The sequence below is a fragment of the Thermobia domestica genome, chromosome 1 (assembly GCF_964235325.1).
Source record: "Thermobia domestica chromosome 1, izTheDome1.hap1.1, whole genome shotgun sequence".
Lineage (NCBI taxonomy): Eukaryota > Metazoa > Arthropoda > Insecta > Zygentoma > Lepismatidae > Thermobia > Thermobia domestica.
The window spans coordinates 371,388,340-371,414,198 of NC_137454.1; the positions used below are offsets into that span (position 1 = coordinate 371,388,340).

At 37.1% G+C, this 25,859-nt stretch overlaps 1 long non-coding RNA gene across 1 annotated transcript in view; it reads right to left on the reverse strand.

The window, feature by feature from the left end:
- Positions 1-25,859, reverse strand: part of LOC145664326 (uncharacterized) — a 97,049-nt gene that overhangs the window by 53,514 nt on the left and 17,676 nt on the right. The window contains exons 2-3 of the long non-coding RNA XR_014127355.1: positions 10,872-11,073; positions 6,583-6,620 (exon numbers count right to left, since the gene is read on the reverse strand). This is a non-coding gene — a long non-coding RNA (uncharacterized LOC145664326). The remainder of the gene's footprint in view (positions 1-6,582; positions 6,621-10,871; positions 11,074-25,859) is intronic.

Consider the following 25,859-nt stretch of genomic DNA (forward strand, 5'->3'; position numbering starts at 1 on the left):
CTCATTGTCTAGTTCACTACGTTTCTGCTTTTCGAATATTTTTGTTTGTTTTGAAGATATTACAGAGAAACTCTAAAATTAGCGGTAGTTTAATTTCGCTGCAGTGAAGACCTTTAACAATTGGGATTATATATGATCGGAAAACGATTGTAGCAAATATCGCAACCTTCTACTGATATGAATCAAGTCAGAGATAATATCTATTCTCTCTCTCTCTCTGAGATGTTTTTGTCTGATTATTCCTAGCATTCACTGTTTCGTGATAATTTACATTCCATATTGCTGGATAGTTTTAATCTTGTATTTCCATAATTATGATAATTATGAGTAGATGATTAATCCTTACTCAACTTTGGGCTAGTCAAGGGCTCTCGAAGAGAAAACAAAGTTAATACACAACGATAAATCCTTAAAGCGTTATAACCTGTTCCTTATATATATAAATTTGCAACATTTAAAAATCTTAGATGATTAGATTTAGATTAATTTATTGTGAGTTTTACCTTCTGTTATTACAACTGATTACTGTACACAGAAATCCATTAACCCTTATCCGGGCAAGACATTTTTGTAACGTAAACGGGCAACCGGGGCCTGTCAGGCCCAGTATATATTTTAAGTGCAGAATACACAAAATCAATGCCTATTGTCACTTACTGTTTAGACTAGTCTAGAATGTACCGGTATATATTTTTGTCAACTAGCGAAACTTCGTGTCACGCTTTTGTAAGCCAAGCAGATTAGCAAATCCGGTCCAGACATTTTTGTAACGTAAACGGGCAACCGGGGCCTGTCAGGCCCAGTATATATTTTAAGTGCAGAACACTCAAAATTCAATGTCTGTTGCCGCATACTGTTCCGACTAAAGGTTACAATAGTCACGTGTTCAATATTTAATTATGTGACAATTTGATCTAATATTTGACAGGAATTTCACTAATGTTATAGGGGCCTCCTAGGCCCCGGTTGCCCGGTTACGTCAGGAAAAGATTTTCAAATTTAAAGAAAGAAAAAAAAAACATTAGCTTTACCAACTCGATATGTTCATGATTTTAACTTCGACGAAAGATAGAAGAATTCAGTATTTTATGTCTTCGAAATATATGGTTATTGAGAAATTTTAGAAAAATGAAGCTACTGGGCCTGGCAGGCCCCGGTTGCCCAATCAATGTTTTATTTTTCGCCCACCAGAAGTATATGTTATTTTCATCTATCGTACTTAAACCGTTAAAATTTTGCACAAAAATGAATCTTCAATTATTATATCTGATATTAAATGAAATGAAATCTTTAAGTTTTACGTCCCACGGATATGCCGGTTAGGCTAAAGGAGACGGTGATTATGAGAAATGAATGAAATGGTGGAATGAAGAAAGTGGGAGGTAACGGGAGAACCCCGAGAAAACCCACGCACACGATGTTCGTCCACCACAAAGTTCACGTGGCGGGAGCAGGGTTTGAACCTTGGACCCCAAGCACCAGAGGTGAACGCTCTACCACTGAGCCACCGCGGCCCCCCTTATATCTGATATTAATATCGGTAAGTATGCAAAAACAGAAATCTGACGGGAACTCAGCTCCGAAAAAATGTTTGTTCTATTAATTGAACTACCAGAGTCATAAACTGTTTTAGGACCGCAATGGCTCAGTGGTAGAGCGCTTATCTGTAGTGCGTAGAGTTCCCGGTTCAATCGAGCTCCCACCAAGTCGACTGTGTGTTGGACAAACACCGTAGATTTTCTTGGGGTTCTCCCGTCTCCTTCCACCTTCTTCATTCTATCATCATCATTAATTTCATTAACACCGTCTTTCTTAGCCTCAAAGCCTAATCATGAGTTTTAAACTAGAAGAACAGTTTTCTGTCTTTGAAGCTTTAGTTGGGACAAGTAGTTTGTTTACATTTAGATTGGTAACAAAGTCGAAATTTTTCAAGGGTTTAATCCTTCATGCAACTGAACTAAGTTCGATCGTTCTGACTAAAATATCTTGATCCACTTCAATCAGGAAAATAATGCTACTAGTGCACTTACTCAATTATAACATTTGTGGCGACGAATAGAAAACAACTATTTTTGTTCTGTTCCACTTCCTTAAAGCTCTTAAATCATTTATGCATGAAATTCTATCCTAAGATTATCTATAAATATTTTATCTGGCGAGGGTTGCGGTATAGTACTTTTTTTCCCTAAATTTTGGCTTGAAAAATCATGGTGCGGCCTATAATCAAGATTTCACCCCCTCAGATCATAAATCGTCAATTTCAAAATGACATGTAACGTATCTTGTGGGTTGAAATTAATACCATTACAAGTTACTGCAGTTACATTTGTAAACCATCAAAGACTTAAGATTAAAAAAAAAAAAAAAAAGTTCGCAAAAATTGCCACCTTCATTGGGTACCGGTAACATCTTACACTGGCACAAAAAACCACGTGTACACTTAATACTGTTATTAACAGGAATACGTATCTTTGTTATACAGTATATATAATATATACGGAACATTTATATACAGTAGCTATTCTTGAGGGAAAAAAACGCAATTCATTTTGCAAAACTGTCTCAGCTTGTTTCTACCCACCCAAATCACGCACAATCACTTATTACCCACCATTTCAGCTTCACCAGCGTCTGATCCTTCAGCCTCGCTAGACGGTCCAGAATGCTGCTCAGAATCACTATCACAAAGAAGGTCATGTCACCGTTAGTTATGTGAGAGTTAAAGAAGGAGAGGGAGATACATGTCAAAGTAGTGTCTAATTGAACTTTCTCGTAAGTTGCCTACCGCGGCCTATATGCGAGACTTACATTTTCTATAATCTCGTGTCAAAAGTTTAAGTGCGGCCTATATTCGCGCAAATGCGGTATTATCCGGTAATTAGTATTTTTCTAATATTTCATTATTAACTATAAATTTCGTCTAGGGGAATCTGAACACGAAATTTAATTTAGGCATAAGTTGTAAGATTGATGAATGCTTAAGAGTCCATCGCGTGGCACAGAATTTCCAATTTGATCCAGTATTTTAAGACAATTGGGTAAATATGTGAATTAACAGATAAAGGACTATTATCTCGAAAGCCAAAAGTGAATTAATTAGGGAATAATACGCTAATAAAGTATGGGTTTTTAAAGAGGACTTGAAATTAACAAGAGCAGCTTAAAACGGGTTTCTGTAAAATTCTGAACGATGAAAGCGTCCCTACTTCACACTTAGTTCTTACACGTTATTGCTATTCAAAATTCTACTCCAAAAATCTTATCCAATCACCAGTATAACTGACACGATAACATTATAGTCATTTTTCCTCAAGATTATATATTAAACATTTTAAAATTTGCACCTTTCGACACAGTGTGGAAGAATGACATATTTCAAAGACTATTATAGTTTTAATGGTAATTATTATGGTATGTCTTTGTGATATATACACTTTTATGATGTAACTATTGCCTCAACGCTGGAATTTATCAGAAATAGTAACTTTCTTCTAGAAAGATGGCAAATTCTACAATTAATTTCGGAGCGTATTTCGTCTTCTTAAATCCCTTGCTCATCTGTTATATCCAAATTAAATTCTTTATGCAAATCTGCTGTAACAGTCTGAAGTAGAAATATCAGACCAGTTTCTTCTTTTTTCGCTATTCTACATAATAAAAGTAGTTTCTTTCAAAGTTCAGTTAGTTTACCTTCAAGCCAAAGTTTCCACGTAATAGTGACATATTATATATATATATATATATATATATATATATATATATATATATATATATATATATATACACAAATGCTTACACATAACTTGATATCATTTTTGTGCTACAGAATAGCTGAGTGAGTAGAACGCGAGCCTTCTATACGAATGCTTCCGGTTTGATATCCAGTGGGAAACATGTAGATCAGATCTCACGTTAAGCTGACCTGGAGGTATCGTCTCATATACCTTCAGTGCTGTAAACGACGTTAAACAAGCAAATATTATCTTTCAAAATGGCTATTGCCAAAAGTCGATATAATTGATGAGAAAAGTACAACTCCGGAACGAATGAGTAAATTTGAGTGGTGATTTTGCCTGGTAAAGATATCTACTCAAACCGTTCCAATTAATTCAAATTTATCTGTAAACAAAGTTTCAAGAAGAAATTATAATCTTTACTGACAGCTGTACAGCGGTGTCACTACACAGACTAAATATATATAGGTGAACAAGTGCGTGAAATGATCGTTAACGATGCGAATTCGACTGAGATGGATGGCGGAGGAATTAAATACGACGAAAAACATGATTCACGAAATTTTGACAAAGGATTAAAAGAGACGGAAAGTCTGTACTCGATTTGTTCCGCACACCTTAACTGACGACCAAAAACTTGCTCACGTTGAACATTACAAGGACCTGATTAAAACAGCCAGACAGAACAGAACATTCCTGGAATCGATTGTAACTGGTGATGAGACTTGGTGCTTTAAGTACGACCTGCAAACAAAACGCCAAAGTGCTACGTAGAAATCCCCAGGTTCTCCGAAAGCGAAAAATTTGAGTATTCAAAAGTCACGTGAGAAGACAATGTTGATTTGTTTTTACGATTCCAAACAATCCAAAGGTATTATACTTCGGGAATTCGTTCTACAGGATCAAACTGTTAATGGTGAATGAATGTTATCTGGGTGTTGTGGAGCGTTTCTGGAAACGAATCGTTTGCGTAAAGCCCGAGTATCGAGCGCCAAGCAGTTGGGTCTTTATTGCATGACAATGCATCATGTCACAGAAGTCACAGTTCGTAACTTTTTGGCTAAAAAACAGATCTGTGTGCTTTCACATCCTCCGTTTGCACCTGATTTATTGCCGTGTGACTATTTCTTATTCCCAAAATTAAAATTGGCCATGAAAGGAACATTTTTTGACAACGTTACACACGTCCAGTCTTCCATGACGAGGGTCATTGAGGCGACTCCGAAAAAAGGACATTAAAAACTCTATGCTAGCATTTCGTTTTGTTTAATTTTAAAAGTTCCTTTATTTTTTCGACAACTTGTGTATATCACTCTTCAATAGGTAGAAAATGAATGAGGCCGCTCAGGCACTTATACACTATAACCTAGAACAAGGCTATATAAAAGGAATGAAACTCAACTAAAGCAGTGGAAAGCAAAACCTTCATCACGTATGAAGCCCCATTATAGTGGAACTGTATTTTCTGTCTAACTTGGCTATTATTATTGTCATATATGACCGTATACGTATATTTACACTCAAAAATATTAGCGATATATCAGTTTGTTATAGTTCCTTTCTGAACCCACTGCTTACTTGCTGCCTTTTTATATTTAAGACAGAAACGATGCAGCGATGTTTCCTTTCCATTCTGAGTTTTGCATTTTAAAAGAAAATGATAAACACAGTTTTATAAGTTTTCTACGGCATTTTCGACAGTGAAGAAACACAATATCGCACTAAATTCATGAAACACAATTCTAACCTTCAATCGCATTCCTCCTTTTTCTCGTCATTATTATTATGTATTTTATTGTTTTACGTTATTACCTTTTTTACTGAAATAATAATAAAACAAATTTTCGTAAATCATGAACAAGTATGACCATGAAAAGTAAAGAAGGAAAAAGTAATATGACAATTATACAGAGAAAAATATTACCTTCACCATTCTACACATTGTTTAGGCTGGTAGCTGATTTTGGATGTGCTCATACTGAGTTTTTATTATTATTATTATTATTATTATTATTATTATTATTATTATTACTGATGTTGAACACGTAATGCAGTCAAAAGACGAAGAACTGAAATTAACGCAGTGCGCATTACACGAAGTGAACCTGATTTTTATGTGCCACTGTAACCTGATTTCACAAATGCTCATTTCCTAACTCTCAGTGTAGCCAAATATCACGCAGATCCAGTTTGTTTTCCGCATTTTTAAACGGTGAAAACCGAAAATTACGTTTCTTTCGCTATTTCTACGAAAAAGCAAAAAGAATATTCATAGATGAATGTATGAAATAACCAGATGTCTCATTCATGAACCCATCGCTAGAGCTCGCAACACTACGAAAATATAAGACAAATAGAGGGTAACGAAAAGTGACATTGTTTTCCTAATGATCTTATTTCCATAAGGAAAATATGGTTCTCGCACCTCGAAATGTGGAATAATTGAAGCCAATTGAGGCGTATATATTTTCTTTCAGATATAATAAAATGTGAAATGCATGCGGTCTCTGTTCTTAATTCTACGTCCAATTGTCGATAATATGTTGTGTGGTCCGCAGTGGATTGATCTGAATTTTGTTGAGAACTGAAGCTCCTGAAAAATGTCTAAATGGAAAACATCAGATTTTAGTTTAACTAATTGGCACGAAGGAAAGACGAAATTACTTTTCTTTGTCGGAAAAGATATTTCACTACTGTAATAATAATCATACGTAGATGCGTCGCATTTTGCTATGCAATTTTACATTTCCACAATATTTCTATGACGTGAAATAGGAAAAAAAAAAAAAAAAAAAAAAAACTACCGCTTAGATTATTCTAAGAAACTTACAGAAAAGGCTATACTCACTGTTTTGGTGCACTCGAACTACCTCCAAAATGTATGGTCTGCAAGAAAGAGAAGACACTATTGCAGAAAACAACAACTGATGTATTATCTTTCCACATTACATAGTTAAATTCTGTGCAGCAACAACAAGTCTTCCAGGTTAAACCAGCATGTATTAGAATTTTAAATAGAAACTAAATGGAGGATCTCTAACCGTTTCTCAGTTGACGGAGCGTATTAAAATCTGTAAAGGATTTATAAACTGTAGGTCTCTATTTGATCTACTTTATAAAATACTGAAGTCATCCCAATAATATTAGTGTATTCACACAGATCATTAAGATATGACATTGAATAATACCTCCTTTTATTCATCACGACTTTCAGCAGACTTGTAATTTGCAACGATAATATATATGTGTGATAAAGGACAATGGTCCGGTACGTAACATACCCTTTTATTGATAGACAGACCTGTACATTTATGCTGTTAAATGTTGTGGCCGTACTTGTACATTTAGGCTGTTAAGATAAAATAAGTGAGAACGCCATCTTAGAAGGATGAGCTTTGGGATTACAGCTAATAAATGATAAGAATAAAAATAATTTAATTTCTTGGACTTATTATCGTAGAAAGTTTTGGTGTTAAAATAAAATAAGTTTAATCAAACTGGGACATCAATAAATATTAAAATGCTTGTTGCAAATTCAACCGAAAAGCTGTTCGTTTAAGGAGTATAAATCAATGTCCTTTCAAACACACTCAGAAATCCTGTATTTCAGATCCTTGCGGGCCACTGTACTCTCTAAAATTTACATAGTACAAGATGAATTATTTCTTTCATTCTCTAATAGAATTACTCTCTGCCAGTTCGTGTTTTTGTATTGTATCATCCCATAACTCAAGGACACAACCTAGTTCATTCTTTCATTCGGCATTTCTATTCTACAACGTGCTTTGTAAGCTATAAACAATTTTAGATGACTTATGTGTCAATGCAGTATCACAATTGAATATTATTATTCTGTGCTTTATGAAATATGACCAAGTTAATGTTGCTTAATGATAAATCAGCACAGCTAGGTCGAGTTTAACGGAAAGGCTTTAATATCATTCCACCCTTTATAATTTCATAACGATTCGCAATATTGCTCATTACTTGCATTAGAACATTACGGAGTGTAACTGAAAGGAAAATTGAAATAGATGTCACCTCTCATCAAATGTATTTACTATTTATCTAGAAGAAATAGTGAAAAGTCTACACAGAATTACGTAAATACGATTAGCATACGATTATAGTGATGATGTAAATAGTATATAAACTGGTAACGTGGTAACTAAATCTACAAAGAAATTGGAATACAGAATTCTAGTATTTAGTTAGGATTACCAACTCTGGAAAATAAAATTACCGGCACCCCCTCAAAATTCCCTATGATATAGACTTAAATCTGAAATATCTTTGTTGGGACCCGTCCATGAGAAGGAAATGTACTATCGTGGACAAAAGTGCACTAGCACCTGTATTCTGCATATCGTTAGTATTCACTAATAAGCTTAGTAGATACACTGTGTTAAAAATTAGAAATTGCTAGTCGGTATGGATCATTTTATGGTATTTACCAGTAACTCCCACTTCTTTAAAATTATCGAAACAGATGAACGGAAGTATATTAATCCTTACGTAATAATTTTGAATTTACAAAATGAAATTTACTCTTTAAACTTATACTTCAACTACAGGAAATTGGAAGTTTAAGGAAAGCTGTCATATGCAGCAGCTAGGGACATGAAACCAAACAATGTAAGAAACATTGTACTAACGAAATGTCTAACAGTTATTTGCCAACGATAGATGGACAATTTAAATGTATCGCCATATTTATGCCGCATAATTATGACAAATTATGCACTTCTTTCTCTATTGATGAAAACAACGTTTCACAATAAAATCTAATTGTTATCAAATTTCTTATGTTAAATAAATAAACTGACAGATTTTTAAAAATCACTTAATGTATAATACAACGGACATTTGTATTTGTAAAGGCACTGTTGAAGAATTTCGATGTTTTATTCTGGATTGCAGATTTCAAAATATCGGACATAAAGGAGGTGGTAAGAAGCTTGTACCGGTCATCGGCCTTAATCAAAATAACGGCAAAATTTCCGGCCAGGCCAGTGAAATACCGGCCAGTTGGCAACCCTATATTTAATAAAAGCACTAGTAGAAAACTAGATGACAGGCAGCATGTTTGTCCGTTGAAATCAAATTTAAAAACCTTAACCATCATCATTTTTATGCAAAGTGGTTATGTTTTAGTTCCTGAACTAGTGACATTACATCCACGGTGTTGTCCACTACAAACTTACTTGGCCGGGCATGGAACCAAGAACCTCATGCACCGGAGATACGAGCTCTACCACTGAGCCACAATGCCCCCTCTGTTACAGAAAGAAAATGTCTACACTGTTAACGAAGCTGGTAAATAAAATTCACTTTTACACTTCAACCTGTAACCTACAAGTGAATACAGGGAAGTACTTACATTATATGCACACACAATGCCAATCTATGGAAATATATTTTAATGTCCTGGAACCAACGCTGTCATTTCGAAGCCTTGATGAAACTAAATGGCTTTCCTTATGACTAAATTGTTGAGAGTTTTCACTTTTGGTTCCAGTTCGATATCTTTAATGCTTACATCTTTAATGATATACAGTAAAATAGCGATTATCCGACCTAATGTGTCAGAAGGGTAGGCTGGATAACAAAAGAAGTCCGATAAGGGAGAGTTTTAAGAGTTCTATAATTCTCACTTCATGTCCCACCCATATCATAAAAATACACGATTATTACCAAAATCTATTCTTAATAATATATTCTGACCTCTTAGTACAAGCCAGTACTTTATAAATGTTTATTATATACTGCACTGTACGTTTTAAAAATTTATCACAGAAAAAGACGTTCAAGAATAAAAAAATTTGTATACGTTTTAAAATAAATTTTATAATATTTAACTTAAGTGCAGGAAACATATGATTTACGCTGTAGATGTAAATTTTAAAACGAGAAAAAAAAAAAGAAAGAAAGAAGGAAAATTATTTGAAACTTATTTTCAGTTTGTGAAAAATGATTTTACAAATATGATACGTCCTAGAAAAGATTTAAAAACTTTGTTTTTAGTGTTTCAAAAAGAACTCCACATATGATTATTCCTAGTCAAAGTCGTATTTTTATGAAGGCGTTAAAATCGGAGTATATATATATATATATATATATATATATATATATATATATATATAGTATGGCGCTAAATTCGTTGTACAAAAGCAGAGGTGATTCCTGAGAGTAAAACAAACAAAAATGCTCCAATAAACATAGTGCAAAAACCTCATCGTTTAGTGTTATAGGCTGCCGAAAACATGAAAAAATGAATTCTAAAGGTCCATAGCTCCAAAACTATGGGGCCTACTGTAGTAGGGTCAAGACCACTTAGGAACTAGTATGTGCTCTATCCAAAAATCATTTTTTGGAATCCTAAGGTACTCACGCAACAATTTTTATGGAGAGTACTTTATATCATAGGCCTGTAGTCAAACTCCCTCTATAAAAATTGTTGTGGAAGCACCTCAAGATTTTGAAACACGCATTTTTGGATAGGGCACATACTAGTTCCTAAGTGAAGTCTTGACCCGACCAAGGTAGGTCCCATAGTTTTGGAGCTATGAACCTTTAAAATTCATTTTTTCATGATTTCATGATTTTCATGTTTGTTTTTCTCCCACGAATCACTCCTCTGCTTTTGTACAACGAATTTAGCGCCATACTGTATATATATATATATATATATATATATATCGGGTGTTCTGAAAATGGCGCCCATTTACCGCAGAGCACTTCCGGGTCCTCGTCTGGAGACGCGAATTGCACTATGTGGCAACGTCGCAGGTCAAGAACAGATTAGATCTACCATTCCATCAAATAGATTCTTGCCAGATGACAGTTCAAGTCAATAGACGTTGACACTAGCATCACTTATTACTTTAACAATCGATGTAACTCCTTGATGGATTTGTAGAGCAATGCTAATGAATCCAAGTTAATATGCGACGTTGCCACATAGTGAAATTTTGATTCCCCATAGCGGCTGTAGGAGGCCCCGGAGGGCATACCATACGACAGTTTTAGATCACCATATATATTTGAATAATATACTCCGCTTTTATTCTTTCTTTTCTTCCTTAATTAGGACGGATAGTCGATAATCAACTATACTGCTAACTTTCTAAGACTTACTCTTCTTCGGAATTTCCATTTAGAAGAGTTGATAAAGGAACCAATGTTCCGTCTTCCTTTCTTAACTTCAAAACTTCATTCCCAGCTTCTGGTAATCCAACCCACGATCGAACTTCGTTCTTCACATCAGCAAAATTACTATTTTGATGAAGTTCAATAGAAAGTGGAGGTGAAATAGCTATCTCCTCTTCCGGGGATACTTCTGGAATAAATAAATAAATAAATAAATAAAAATAATAAGTAAACAAGTAATAACAGTAATAATTAAGACAGGATCTTAGATAAAATGTCTGTTTCTTAAAGTTACTAATAATTTTATTTCTTCGTATGCTGTATGTAACGTGCAGTAAAATTTGGACTGCTGTGTGAAGTGATAAAATGCTGCAAACTTATTAGATAATAACAAAAAGGTGTACTTACTAATGCATGTTATAGAATACATGCCCATAATTAAAAATAATCAGTTTTTTATACCCTATCAGTGATGTTAAAAACCAATTTTCAGAACCGGATTCGATTCCCAGTGGGAGCTCATGTGGTTCGGAACCCACGTTAAACTGTAGGTCCATGTCACATATAGCCTCGCTGCTGAACGGGATGCTAAACTCACAAATCACATCAAATCAAAAATCAATTTTCAAAATATATCATGGTCTAAAGGCAATACTAAAAATTTACAGAGCTTTCAGAAGATGTGTTTTAATAATTCAAGAAAATTCTATCCAAGATTCATTTTTTTAGTTTAACGTCCCACGTTTATGCACACCGAGAGTAAGGGAGACGGTGGCAAGATGGATGATAATAGTGGAGTGATGAAAATGAAAAATCTCGAAAAAAAACCCATCCACACAGTGTACATCACGAAGTAATTTTGACAGGAGCTGGAATCGAACCAGGAATCTCATGTGCAAAAGGTGAGCGCTCTACCACTGAACCACTACGGTCTCAAGATGAGTTTGTAAACAATAACAACAGGGGAAAGATTACTTAAGAGAAAGCAGAAATGATAGAAGAAACAATCACTTTTGGATACAACGTAAGTACTTATTTTTACCAACCAGGTACGTTTATGGGTTATTCGGATGCCTGGTTTAATTTCAATTATTGGATGTTTAGCTTCATTATTTCGAGTTAAAGTTTAGTACTAATAGACAATAACACACTGAGCAAGGCTATGTGATAATATGTAAAATAAACAGTATCACGTAACAGTTTCAACACAATAACTGTGTCTTCATCAGACTTCCACTCCTTCTGGCTGCTTGGGACTTGGTCATCACTTATATAGTCTCCGGACATCAACTTTTAATTAGGCTCCGCCCCTTGATCTACGGAGACTATATAAGTGATGGCCAAGTCCCAAGCAGCCAGAAGGATTGGAAGTCTGATGAAGACACAGTTATTGTGTTGAAACTGTTACGTGATACTGTTTATTTTACATATTATCACATAGTCTTGCTCAGTGTGTTATTGGCTATTAGTACAAAATGGAAACAAGGCCTGATAGAATAGTTTAAGTTTAGTGTGTATATTTTTCTTAATTATAAATGGCTATTTTCCATTATTTTCGTATCTGAACATCCAGTCTTCAGTAATAACAATAACTAATTCTATGGTCTATGGAACTCGGAGGTTCAATGCCGCTTTCACCAAAGCTCTCCACTGACTTATCCTTAGCTAACTAGATCCAGCTTTTATTTTGTATTCCTATTTTTGCGAGATCCATCTTAATATTGTCCTCCCATCTGCGCCTATGTCTTCCTAATGGTCGTTTTCCGACTGATCTTCCAGTTAAAACTTTGAAAGCGTTCCTACCTTCTTTCATCCTGGCTACATGTCCTGTCCACCTGAGCCTCCTAGATTTGATAACTTTAACAATGTTTGGTAAACAATATAAATCATGTAGTTCCTTGTTATGAAGTTTCCGCCATTATCCATTCCCGTTCCTCTTGGGTCCAAATATTCGTCTCTGGATATTGCTCTCAAATACTTTTAGCCTACATTCTTCAACCAGGGTAAGCGAACATGTTTCGCAATCATAACAATAACGAAAGTAAAAGTACACTCAGAACATACCGAAAGTATTCATTGTGAAACACACTTTAGTATGTGGGCTGCCACTGCAAATATATAAAATCTTGGAAAGAAATCTTTAATCTGCAGTAAATCTAACAAGTAAGTTTGATCCTTGTAATGTGCATTTGCATATAATAATAAGTAGTATGTGCATAAAGGAAAATGAATATCGCCACTAGGAAAAGACAAATAACGATACAATCTTCTAGTTAACAGTGTATAGTGCTACCTATATGGTGCATAAATAACTAACAACTTCCTCCAACAACTAAGTCAGCGTTTCCCAACCCTTTTCAACTTGCGGCTGTTACCTTATACATCGTATAATGTAACATGGCCCGGAAGTTTTGGGCAACCAGTGTATATATGAATTTAATATTTATTACAATTTTATTTTTAATATATAATTAACCAATGACTTGATTTGAAGTAGACCGCAAAATTTGCGTTAAGTTCCTTGAACTAATGATTTTAGTATATTTAGAGGGAAATATATAGTAATATCTTTACATTGAATAATTATTTGTATATTTAGCTAAAATATAATATTATTTTGGGAAATAAGGTAATTTCTGGTCGTTTTTAGTCTTTTCCAATCAATTTTCATTCATATTTTGGCTTAGGGGATCTTCAAAAGAATTCACAATTTTTTATTTCAAAAAAATCTTCTTGAAAATTTTCATTTGTAAAGTCAGCCATAGTAGCTTCTTGAAGCGTCCCTTTGTTTAATCTAAATTATCTGTGATTGGATCTTCCGCAATCACAGGTGTGGTTGAGATTTTTCGGCTTCTTTGATCTTGATAGATACACCTATCATCGTATAGTTACGTCACAATGAACCTCCAATTAGGGATCTTCTTCCCATTGTCATTGTCTTTTACCGGAAGCAGTGTTAAGTTATGGACGTACGATAATCTCCGTCCATAAAAAAACGTGAAAACAGAAGTATTTAAAGGTTACGACACAAAATAATTGATACCTTTGATGTCTTTGGGCAGTCTGTGTATACAGAGAGTGTTTTGCTGTGCTCAATGGACGATGAAGCTACAGTTGTGAGAGCAAAATTCATACGTCAGGGTGTGAGTGGTTGACGTAAGCCATCTTGGTGGTGCAGCTCAGTCGCCCGGATTCGAAGGAGGATTCCCATACTTTTTTGAACACCGAGAAACCGCTCAGTTATAGCGGTGGTGTAATTTATTTCTTCAAAATTACCAAAACCGGACTAATCAGGTAGGAGAGGAACTAGTATTCTATTTTCCATGGAGGGAACTGACCAATAAGTGTGTAAGCAGAAAATCCAAGTAGTTGTTTTCGGACGTACTAACCTGCAAAATTTCTATATTATCGGATTTCGTCATGGCTTATTCTTTTAGTGTTGTGATGTTTTATATTATGTGCTAAACGCTGCGTAGTTTTCCCTAAGTTGTACAATATACAGACTCTGCGATGTAACATAAATCACTCGTTCAATGGAGGGGGGGAGGATTGTTCTTTTGGAGTTTCAGTGTGGATGTTTGTTACCAACAGTCCATGAAATGTGTATACTTTCGAGTATATACATTTCACCCCAAAATTATGTTTTGGATATGTAATTTCGTATATTCTTTTTTCTGTTATTTATTATTTTCCGTACTGCTATATTACAAAATTAATCCATTCTCTGGTTTGTGCTTACCTTCACTGTAGTTTGAATACGATGAGACAAAATGTATACAAAGTTTCGGCTCACATTGATAACAAGGGTGCTTGGATAACTATTGGTAATGGGAGATACTCGTCAGTGACAACACGTTCGTTATGTATTTTGAATTCCTTTCACCAGAAACCGGAAATTCGAAATTTTAAGCACATAGTTTAAGACTTTTTTTTATTTTTATTTTAACAATATTCAAAAGTAGAGCTGAATGGTCGACGTCCCATACGTCCTCGGTAAGAAGCAGGGTGTGTGCTATATTATTAATCTGTTGAATAAAGTGATTTTATATGTTTTAGTTTAAGTTAGTTAGATAGTTAGGCTAGGGACTAGGTTAAGTGTACTTTCTTTTCATGTAGATTTATTTAGTGTATGTATTGTCTCAAAGAAAATGTTTTGTTGTGGGAATCAAAGTGGATGAGGTCTGAGCTCATACAAGGGAGGTCACCTTGTCGGTATAAATCCTCCGCGCTGACCCCACCTCCACAACGGTATCTGAAGAGAGAATACTAAGAAAAGAAAGTAAAGTATGTAGCACACAGCCGTAATGAGTAGCACATGTGTAGTGCAAGGCTTACGTGATTTTGTAGTAAATGTCCTTATTTTGCAAAACGTTTTTTTTTTTGGCTAAACCAAACGTATGTAGAATTGTTCATGATATGTGCAGAGAGTATGTAATGCAATGATAAACTTATCCATTCAGCTATGTCAAGAATTTTCCTCAATTTCCAACCTTTACGACATTTTTTTTTTTAAATGTATTCTCCTGTTATCTCTTATCATACAGAAAGTTAGTGTAAATAAAGCGTGCGAGTCGAAACAAAATCTTTCATTGTCCAGTGCAGAGCTAATTATTTTAAAAAAACGATGTAGTATAGTAACTTCAATAGTATTGTTGGTACTCAGAAAGTGAAGTGTTTAAAGCAGTACGTAACGAAAGTAAATATAGCGTCTTGAAAACTCACAGAATCGATTTCACTTAGTGTGACCGGGGTTGGAATCACAGACCTGCCAGAAAATTTCACTTCGTTAATAAGATCAGCTAAATTCACTTTGGCATTCAGTTTTTTTTTCCGAAATTCCATCCCGTTGCGCGATTTAGATTTGATTCGAGAATTTTTTTTTATCTGGGTTAGTAAACACAAACATTTAGATTTTCGAAGCATTCACCGTCAGTTTCACTCTTGGGTCAGTGTCTTGTTCTGTCGGGTTGTGGTTTGTAATCTTATCTCTTGATGGGATGCAGGCTATGACCTGCGGATCGGGATGCTGGACTGCGAGTGAGAATGAGGGAGGCTTAGAAATCTTCACATTTTGGGACGATTTGAGTTCTACTTTCCGGAGATGATTGGTGTAGTGGATGGGTCAGTGAGTGTTGACAGCTTGCCCGTCTGGGCCCGGTGGGTTCGCGTTCAGCAATCAGTGACACATTCACGCAATCATAGTCTTAAGGAAAGTGAACGTCATACAGAAACACAATATCAGTATCATCATCATTATTTTATTTTATTTATTTACATTTTTATTTTTTTTACATTTTTATTTTACATTTTTATTTACTTTTATATGACTTTTTTTTTTTTTTGTAAAATTGGCGTTCCACAGCCAGGATCTGTTATTTCAACCTTTCGCGAGTGCTAAGTGAATCATATTGAAAGAGCAGTGTAATGTAATGGGGACTGTTGTGACAAACGACTCCTTGAACGATGTGTAGTCACTCTTGAGTTTGTATATGTGTAACTTGGGGAAAACAATTTATATGAAATGGAGATGTCTGCTGGTAGCAGGTCAAGTACTGAATCCCGTAGTCCGGATGAATATGTATGTTGTAGTGAAGAAATACAGGGCTTTAGTGTTTATTGTGACGGTTGCTCTGGATGGGTGCATGCACAGTGCTATGGTATAACCGACGAGCAGGTAGAAGAATTGAATAAGTGTAGTGAGCCCTGGTTTTGTAAAACATGTGTGGCCAAACAGCTGACTGTGCAATCGCTTTCCAAGTCACAGGAAAGTGGAAGTGAACGGAACACCGCGACGCACGACACGGGAGAGAAACTCTTACACAACGGTGAAGAGAGTGTCGGAACTGCAGGTTCACCTGCATCCGTGACAGACCTTGCAAAAATGTTAGAACGTTTTAGTCAAACTTTAACTTTAACTTTGGACCAAAAATTTGAAAAGGTTGACAGTATTATGGACCAAAAATTTGAAAAGGTTGACAGTATTATGAACCAAAGATTTGAAAAGGTAGATAATAATTTGTACGCGATGAATCAAAAATTTGATTTGTTAAAGTCGGAAATGATGCAAATTGTAAACGAAAAAGTCGATAATGTAAACAAGGACGTATCGGACCTCCGTAACGAAGTTCGCGATTTATACACTTCGGTGGGGGAATTTCAGGATACGATAACAGCGCGGGTGGACACCGTTGAGGAGAATCTCCGGTTGTCAGTAGAAAAGCAAAATCGCAGATGTGATCAGCTCGCCAAAGAACTATCGCATCTCGAGTTGAGCACCCAGAAATCTTATGACGTACTCGAGGCTAAGATCCAAACTTTGGTGAAGGATCGGGAGCAAAGTAAACCAGGTCGTGCCGGTCGCAAGCGGTCACGTGAATTTGTTGGTTGTGAGGGGGTTGACTCTGACGGAACAGACTCTGACACCCGAGTGGATGTACCAGTCTCTTCGGTTGGGGAGACTCGTACTGTCCCAACGGTGACAGTCTCTGTCTGTCAGCCGACCAACGTTCACACTAAGAATGTCTGGCCGTTTGACTTAAATTCACATTCGTTGGTCACGAACAATTCTAGTCCCACCTGTGGGGATATCATGAGTGGTCAGGTTGCCTCTAGGACTTTAAACTCATTATTGACGTGGTCTCAGGCTTCGGTCTCGACTTCCAATGTATGTAGCTTAAGTTATGTAGTGTCCAGTAGTGCCGCAGACAGGACTCCTTCGTTTGTTGGAATTCCGGAGGGAGTATGTAGTCACACAGTGGTATCGATGCCAAGCAACTTACCTTTTGGACCAAATTATACTTCTTATTCGAATTTTGGACAAAATCATAATAATGCAAAGAGCCCTGTGATTGGCTGCAACTCTCCCCTGAATCCCGGCAGATATGAGGGATGTTCTGGAAATAGAGCGTTAAATTTAAGGCTGTCGGAACTAAATCACTTACCAAACTTCACTGGAGAATATGGTTTGGCCAGGTCTTTTCTTGAAAGTTTAGAACAGGCGTTTAAGATAATCTCCGCATCGGAATACGAACGCATGATTTTGGTACCGTGTTGTTTGTCGGCTGGGGCCAAGACTTGGTACCAAACGGTCTGCAAAGACATCAGCAGTTATGCGGACTTTGTGCGTCTATTTAAGGAGCACTATTTCTCGGCCAGGATGGAACGCCTGCAGAAGAAATTTATCCAAGGAATGAAATTTGACCGGTCCAAGTATAACCGGCTAACTGACTTTGCCTGGAAGGTCATAGCCGAATACTATGCTGTGGCACAACATCCAGATGAGACAGAACTCATTGAAATTGTCCTAGATTGTCTGCCAGCTGGAGATGCTAAATTGTTGCGAGCCGTGGAGCCCAAGAATATTCAGCATCTGATTGTTAAGATAGCCGAAATAGAAGGTCATCCGGAACCTGTGGAACCTGTGACAGATAAGAAATTAAAGCGTCTGCACATTCGGCAGGCGAAGATAGGAAAAAAGACCGAAAAGAACGGGAAGTTTCAACAGACTAAAGACACTTCGTCGCAGACGGAGGAGGACGAAGTAAAGAAGAATGGTGATGCCAAGAAAAATGGAAATGGCAATCAATTCTTGGGGAACCGAGGTCGAAGAAGAAATTTTCAGGCCAGAAGACCCTGGTTCAACAACCGAAGGCAAAACTGGGGGAACGGAAACCAGAATGCTCCATATGTTTCCAACCCTAACTACCAATCGGGAGCAATGAACTTTGGATGTCATCGAGGTGCATCCCAACAGTGCGCGCCGAGTTCGAACCACATACCGGGAGCGCAAGCCTATCCGGGATACATGCCGAATTTGCCTCCTGGAGGAGGAGTGGCAACTCCCACATCCACTCCTTCCCCAGCGGTGAACATGGCTATGTCCACTGGTTGGCCTCCGCCGTATACGTCGTTCATGCCGCCGATGGCGCAGTCATCTGAAGCGAATGGGAATAGTTCGGGAAATGCATGTCGCAGCCCTCATTAGGGGAGACTGTGGACTGCGATATGAGTTCCTCGACTCCCCAAAAAGAAGAAAGTCCGATAACGGAACATCAAAATTTTTGTTTGGCATCAACCTGTCCAGAAGTTAATTTCGAACCTCAAAATTCAAAATTAGATGTTTTGGTAACTTCCGGAATTCGGGGAAACAAATCGAGCACGCCTCTGTTCTCGGTTCGTTTCGTGATAGACGAGAGGGAGTGTGACTCCAGTGCGGAAAAAGGTGTTCTTTTATCCTATCCCTCACCCACTCTAACTTGTTCGGTAGGAGAGTTATCTTTGGTTTGTATCCTAGATTCTGGAGCGGATACGAATTTGCTCTCGGGAGATGCTTGGAGGCGAATAAAAGAGATCTATCCTTCTGCCAAACTTCGACCGAAAACTAATATCTCCTTAAAAGGTTTTGCAGGAGACGAATCATTCCAAGTTAAAGGTTTCCAGATCTTAAACTTCACTATCCAAGGTTGTGTGTTTGAAGTCCCAGTCTATGTTGTCCAGAAATTAAAAGCACACTGTATTTTAGGATTCCCATTTTTCGTTCGGTATAACCTTTCTCTAAATTGCAAGTCTAAAGAAATTTTGCTTCAGTCAGACTCGGGACAGACCATCTCTATTGACATGGAACAGCAGCATTGTTGCCAGGTTACTGTCGCCGAATTAACTTCAGATAAGGAGGACGACTCTTTGTTTCAGCCATCGGTCACGAAGGAGGAACTTCGGAACTTTGTTTCTCAGAGAACCGATCTCGATTCGGATTCTCAGGAGAGGTTATTTTCTTTATTATTTCGATTCAGGTGTCTCTTCACAGAGAATCCCCGTATCATAAAGGTCGAGCCGTATAGAATACAGCTTTCCGACGACCTCCCGGTGGTAGGAAAGTTGTATCCTGTACCCATTCATCTTCAAAAAGAGTTTGAGGAAGTCTTAGATAAGTGGGTAAAACTTGGGATTATCGTTGAAGGTCCTTCACCATACAGATGCCCTGTACATATTGTGCGTAAGGCGTCTGGAGAGCTAAGGCCCGTGATTGATTTGCGTGGTATCAATGAGCGTGTGATTGCACCAAAGATTCAGGTCGAGCCGATCTCCGATCTAATCGCGCGAGTCAGTGGTGCAACCATTTTCACCTCGTTGGACTGTACGCAGTCATATCATAGTGTCCCGATCCATCCAGACTCTTACAAATATGTTAGTTTTGTTTACAAAGGACGTCAGTATCAAATGACTCGGTTAACAATGGGTTTGAAATCATCACCAGCGGTTTTCCAGTCTGTGATGCACACCTTTTTTGGATTAGAAACCTTCAAAAATTTTCTTATAGTTTACCTGGACGACGTACTTTGTTTTTCATCTTCCATAGACGAACATTTCCAGCATTTAGAAAAGGTCTTCAACACTCTTCGTTCGGCTAATCTTTCTCTCAATTTTCGGAAATGCAACTTCTTCAAATTCGAAATTCCTTTTCTTGGTCATCTTGTTTCAGGATCTTCTGTAAAAATAAATCCTAAAAGTAATGAGGCCATCCGTCACTTTCCCCTTCCACGAACTAAGAAGGCTCTACGGAGATTTCTTGGCCTCGTGGGATGGCGAAAGCGACATTTTCAAAACTTCGCAGGTTTAACTGCTCCATTTTACGATCTTCTTAAGAAGGACCGGAAGATAGAATACTCTTCGGAGTTATTAGAAAAGTTCGATCATCTAAAAGAACTTCTAAGTAGTCCTCCTGCTCTTGCTCAACCTGATTTCAATTTGGATTTTCATCTGTTCAGTGATGCCTCTGCGGAGTCATTGGCTGGCTACGTGGCTCAATTTCCCCCGGGACAGGATGACCCGGAGGTTATTGCGTACGCGAGTCGGCGAATAAAACCGCATGAGGCCTCCTTGTCAGTTTTCCAGTTAGAGTTGGCAGCTGTTCTTTTCCTCTGCGAGAAGTTCTCCTACTTCATTTTGGGTCGACGGACTACGGTCCACTGTGACAATGCTGCAGTCACATATGCTTTCAGTTTGAGAAATCTTGATGCTCGAACTACTCGTCTTTTGCTCAAGCTGCAACGTTTCGATTTACAATTTGTTCACATCAAAGGCTCTGACAATGAAATCGCTGACCTATTGAGCCGTTATCCTCCAGAAATTCCTGAGGCAGAAGAGGATCATTTTATAAATTTTTTGACCGCGGAGGACGCTGACCTCTTGGATGTCGCGGAACTGAGGCGAGAACAGCGGAAAGATCCGTATTGTAGAAAGCTACACGCCATTTGGAAGGATTCTCGAGACAATGACAGGATACATGTGGAGAAACATTTAGTTTATATTAGAAATTCTCAAAATTCTGTCTGGCTGCTGGTCATTCCTGCCAGCTTGGTGGAAAATATTGTTTCGGCGATTCACAACAAAGGCCATTTTGGTGTGAAGCGATGTTTGTCGTTCGCTAAGGCCATGTTTCACTGGAAAAGTATGCGTGCGACTTTTACTAAGTATATTCAAGAATGCCTTCCTTGTGCACGAACTAAGTACTCGTACAGGGTGATCAGAAAGGAACCCTGCCATGTTGAGGCCTCTGCTTCCTTCGAGAAACAATGCCTCGACCTGGTCGGGCCCCTTCCTAGGAGTCAGGGTTATAAGTATATCTTGTCTATCCTGGACGTCTACAGTCGCTTCGTGTGTTTCTTCCCCCTTAGGACGGCTCACACGAGGGAGATTGTGGCTGTCCTCGAGAAAAGATATTACTATCAACTACCTTATCCTAAGTATTTGGTGAGTGACCAAGGTCCGCAATTCTTGTCGCGCGTCTGGCGAGAGTTTTGTCAAAAACACCGAATCAAACACATACTTACCACGCCATACCATCCTTCCTCCCATGGCATTATCGAACGCAGACATCGTGACCTCCACCGCATTCTCCGCCTCTATTGTAGCGAGAATCAATCCAAATGGAGTACCTTTCTAAAAGCCGCCCAAGATTTGTGTAACCATTCCTGGTGTGATGCACTTGGATGCACACCGGCAGAGCGTTTCCTATGCTACTCTGCGTCCAAGAGCTTCAAGGAGAATTTTATCTGGCCAAAAGAGTCACTTCCTGTCAGTGAAGACAAGAAACTCGTCATATCTAGTCCAGCGACGGTGCCCAAGAAAGAACGTAAACAGCAGAAACATCAGGATACCATTACTGAAGGCTCATTGGTAATGGTTAAAACACATCACGTGTCATCGATACCAAAGAAAATATTTGCCAAGTTTATGGATACCTATGTGGGACCATACATTGTTTCCGCTATAACTAGAAATTCAGCGAGATTACAAAGTTTAAAAGGAGAGAATATTGGTACTCAGAGTTTCGATAATCTCAAATTATTTCGATGCTCTGAAGAAAAGAGGAGAGAGCTGTTGGGAGGTTGAACAGAAACAAGACATAGTCGAGAAAAAAAAAAGAAAGAGAATCGTAGGTTAAATTTTGATTAAGGTAATTTTTGTTTGTTTTGAGTCTATTTTTGTGTCCAATTTTCTTTTCGTTCGTTTAGTGTAGGTATAAATTCTTTGTTAGGATTAAGGTCTCTGAAAAATTTTCAAAACATTTCCTATATTGATTGCATTGCATTAGTGTATTTTATGAATAAAATGTTAGGTTAGAGAGAAGAAAAAAAAAAGGAGCTTAACTTAGGACTTCTAAGTTAGATTTTTTTTTTTCCGAAGCTCCCGGAGGATGTTACCTTATACATCGTATAATGTAACATGGCCCGGAAGTTTTGGGCAACCAGTGTATATATGAATTTAATATTTATTACAATTTTATTTTTAATATATAATTAACCAATGACTTGATTTGAAGTAGACCGCAAAATTTGCGTTAAGTTCCTTGAACTAATGATTTTAGTATATTTAGAGGGAAATATATAGTAATATCTTTACATTGAATAATTATTTGTATATTTAGCTAAAATATAATATTATTTTGGGAAATAAGGTAATTTCTGGTCGTTTTTAGTCTTTTCCAATCAATTTTCATTCATATTTTGGCTTAGGGGATCTTCAAAAGAATTCACAATTTTTTATTTCAAAAAAATCTTCTTGAAAATTTTCATTTGTAAAGTCAGCCATAGTAGCTTCTTGAAGCGTCCCTTTGTTTAATCTAAATTATCTGTGATTGGATCTTCCGCAATCACAGGTGTGGTTGAGATTTTTCGGCTTCTTTGATCTTGATAGATACACCTATCATCGTATAGTTACGTCACAATGAACCTCCAATTAGGGATCTTCTTCCCATTGTCATTGTCTTTTACCGGAAGCAGTGTTAAGTTATGGACGTACGATAATCTCCGTCCATAAAAAAACGTGAAAACAGAAGTATTTAAAGGTTACGACACAAAATAATTGATACCTTTGATGTCTTTGGGCAGTCTGTGTATACAGAGAGTGTTTTGCTGTGCTCAATGGACGATGAAGCTACAGTTGTGAGAGCAAAATTCATACGTCAGGGTGTGAGTGGTTGACGTAAGCCATCTTGGTGGTGCAGCTCAGTCGCCCGGATTCGAAGGAGGATTCCCATACTTTTTTGAACACCGAGAAACCGCTCAGTTATAGCGGTGGTGTAATTTATTTCTTCAAAATTACCAAAACCGGACTAATCAGGTAGGAGAGGAACTAGTATTCTATTTTCCATGGAGGGAACTGACCAATAAGTGTGTAAGCAGAAAATCCAAGTAGTTGTTTTCGGACGTACTAACCTGCAAAATTTCTATATTATCGGATTTCGTCATGGCTTATTCTTTTAGTGTTGTGATGTTTTATATTATGTGCTAAACGCTGCGTAGTTTTCCCTAAGTTGTACAATATACAGACTCTGCGATGTAACATAAATCACTCGTTCAATGGAGGGGGGGAGGATTGTTCTTTTGGAGTTTCAGTGTGGATGTTTGTTACCAACAGTCCATGAAATGTGTATACTTTCGAGTATATACATTTCACCCCAAAATTATGTTTTGGATATGTAATTTCGTATATTCTTTTTTCTGTTATTTATTATTTTCCGTACTGCTATATTACAAAATTAATCCATTCTCTGGTTTGTGCTTACCTTCACTGTAGTTTGAATACGATGAGACAAAATGTATACAAAGTTTCGGCTCACATTGATAACAAGGGTGCTTGGATAACTATTGGTAATGGGAGATACTCGTCAGTGACAACACGTTCGTTATGTATTTTGAATTCCTTTCACCAGAAACCGGAAATTCGAAATTTTAAGCACATAGTTTAAGACTTTTTTTTATTTTTATTTTAACAATATTCAAAAGTAGAGCTGAATGGTCGACGTCCCATACGTCCTCGGTAAGAAGCAGGGTGTGTGCTATATTATTAATCTGTTGAATAAAGTGATTTTATATGTTTTAGTTTAAGTTAGTTAGATAGTTAGGCTAGGGACTAGGTTAAGTGTACTTTCTTTTCATGTAGATTTATTTAGTGTATGTATTGTCTCAAAGAAAATGTTTTGTTGTGGGAATCAAAGTGGATGAGGTCTGAGCTCATACAAGGGAGGTCACCTTGTCGGTATAAATCCTCCGCGCTGACCCCACCTCCACAACGGTATCTGAAGAGAGAATACTAAGAAAAGAAAGTAAAGTATGTAGCACACAGCCGTAATGAGTAGCACATGTGTAGTGCAAGGCTTACGTGATTTTGTAGTAAATGTCCTTATTTTGCAAAACGTTTTTTTTTTTGGCTAAACCAAACGTATGTAGAATTGTTCATGATATGTGCAGAGAGTATGTAATGCAATGATAAACTTATCCATTCAGCTATGTCAAGAATTTTCCTCAATTTCCAACCTTTACGACATTTTTTTTTTAAATGTATTCTCCTGTTATCTCTTATCATACAGAAAGTTAGTGTAAATAAAGCGTGCGAGTCGAAACAAAATCTTTCATTGTCCAGTGCAGAGCTAATTATTTTAAAAAAACGATGTAGTATAGTAACTTCAATAGTATTGTTGGTACTCAGAAAGTGAAGTGTTTAAAGCAGTACGTAACGAAAGTAAATATAGCGTCTTGAAAACTCACAGAATCGATTTCACTTAGTGTGACCGGGGTTGGAATCACAGACCTGCCAGAAAATTTCACTTCGTTAATAAGATCAGCTAAATTCACTTTGGCATTCAGTTTTTTTTCCGAAATTCCATCCCGTTGCGCGATTTAGATTTGATTCGAGAATTTTTTTTTATCTGGGTTAGTAAACACAAACATTTAGATTTTCGAAGCATTCACCGTCAGTTTCACTCTTGGGTCAGTGTCTTGTTCTGTCGGGTTGTGGTTTGTAATCTTATCTCTTGATGGGATGCAGGCTATGACCTGCGGATCGGGATGCTGGACTGCGAGTGAGAATGAGGGAGGCTTAGAAATCTTCACATTTTGGGACGATTTGAGTTCTACTTTCCGGAGATGATTGGTGTAGTGGATGGGTCAGTGAGTGTTGACAGCTTGCCCGTCTGGGCCCGGTGGGTTCGCGTTCAGCAATCAGTGACACATTCACGCAATCATAGTCTTAAGGAAAGTGAACGTCATACAGAAACACAATATCAGTATCATCATCATTATTTTATTTTATTTATTTACATTTTTATTTTTTTTACATTTTTATTTTACATTTTTATTTACTTTTATATGACTTTTTTTTTTTTTTGTAAAAACACCGTGGCGCTGCTCCCATTTCCACGTTCCTTCCTTCATTCATCTAGTTCTTTAACACCACTGAGATGTTATGTTCACAGTGTTCAACACCAGCTCTGTGTCAAATCGGTTACAAGTGGATGTGTATTAACCGCGACATCGGGCCCTTGGTGTTAAAATAATACGCTAAAATGGTAGTCATGTTGAGATCCCAGACCTTCGTTAAAATGAAATTGTATTGAAGTCATTAAAGCCACTACAATCTGAAATTGAAATAGAAAACCCGGATTACTCCTTACCAAGGTACGAGATCAGGAGT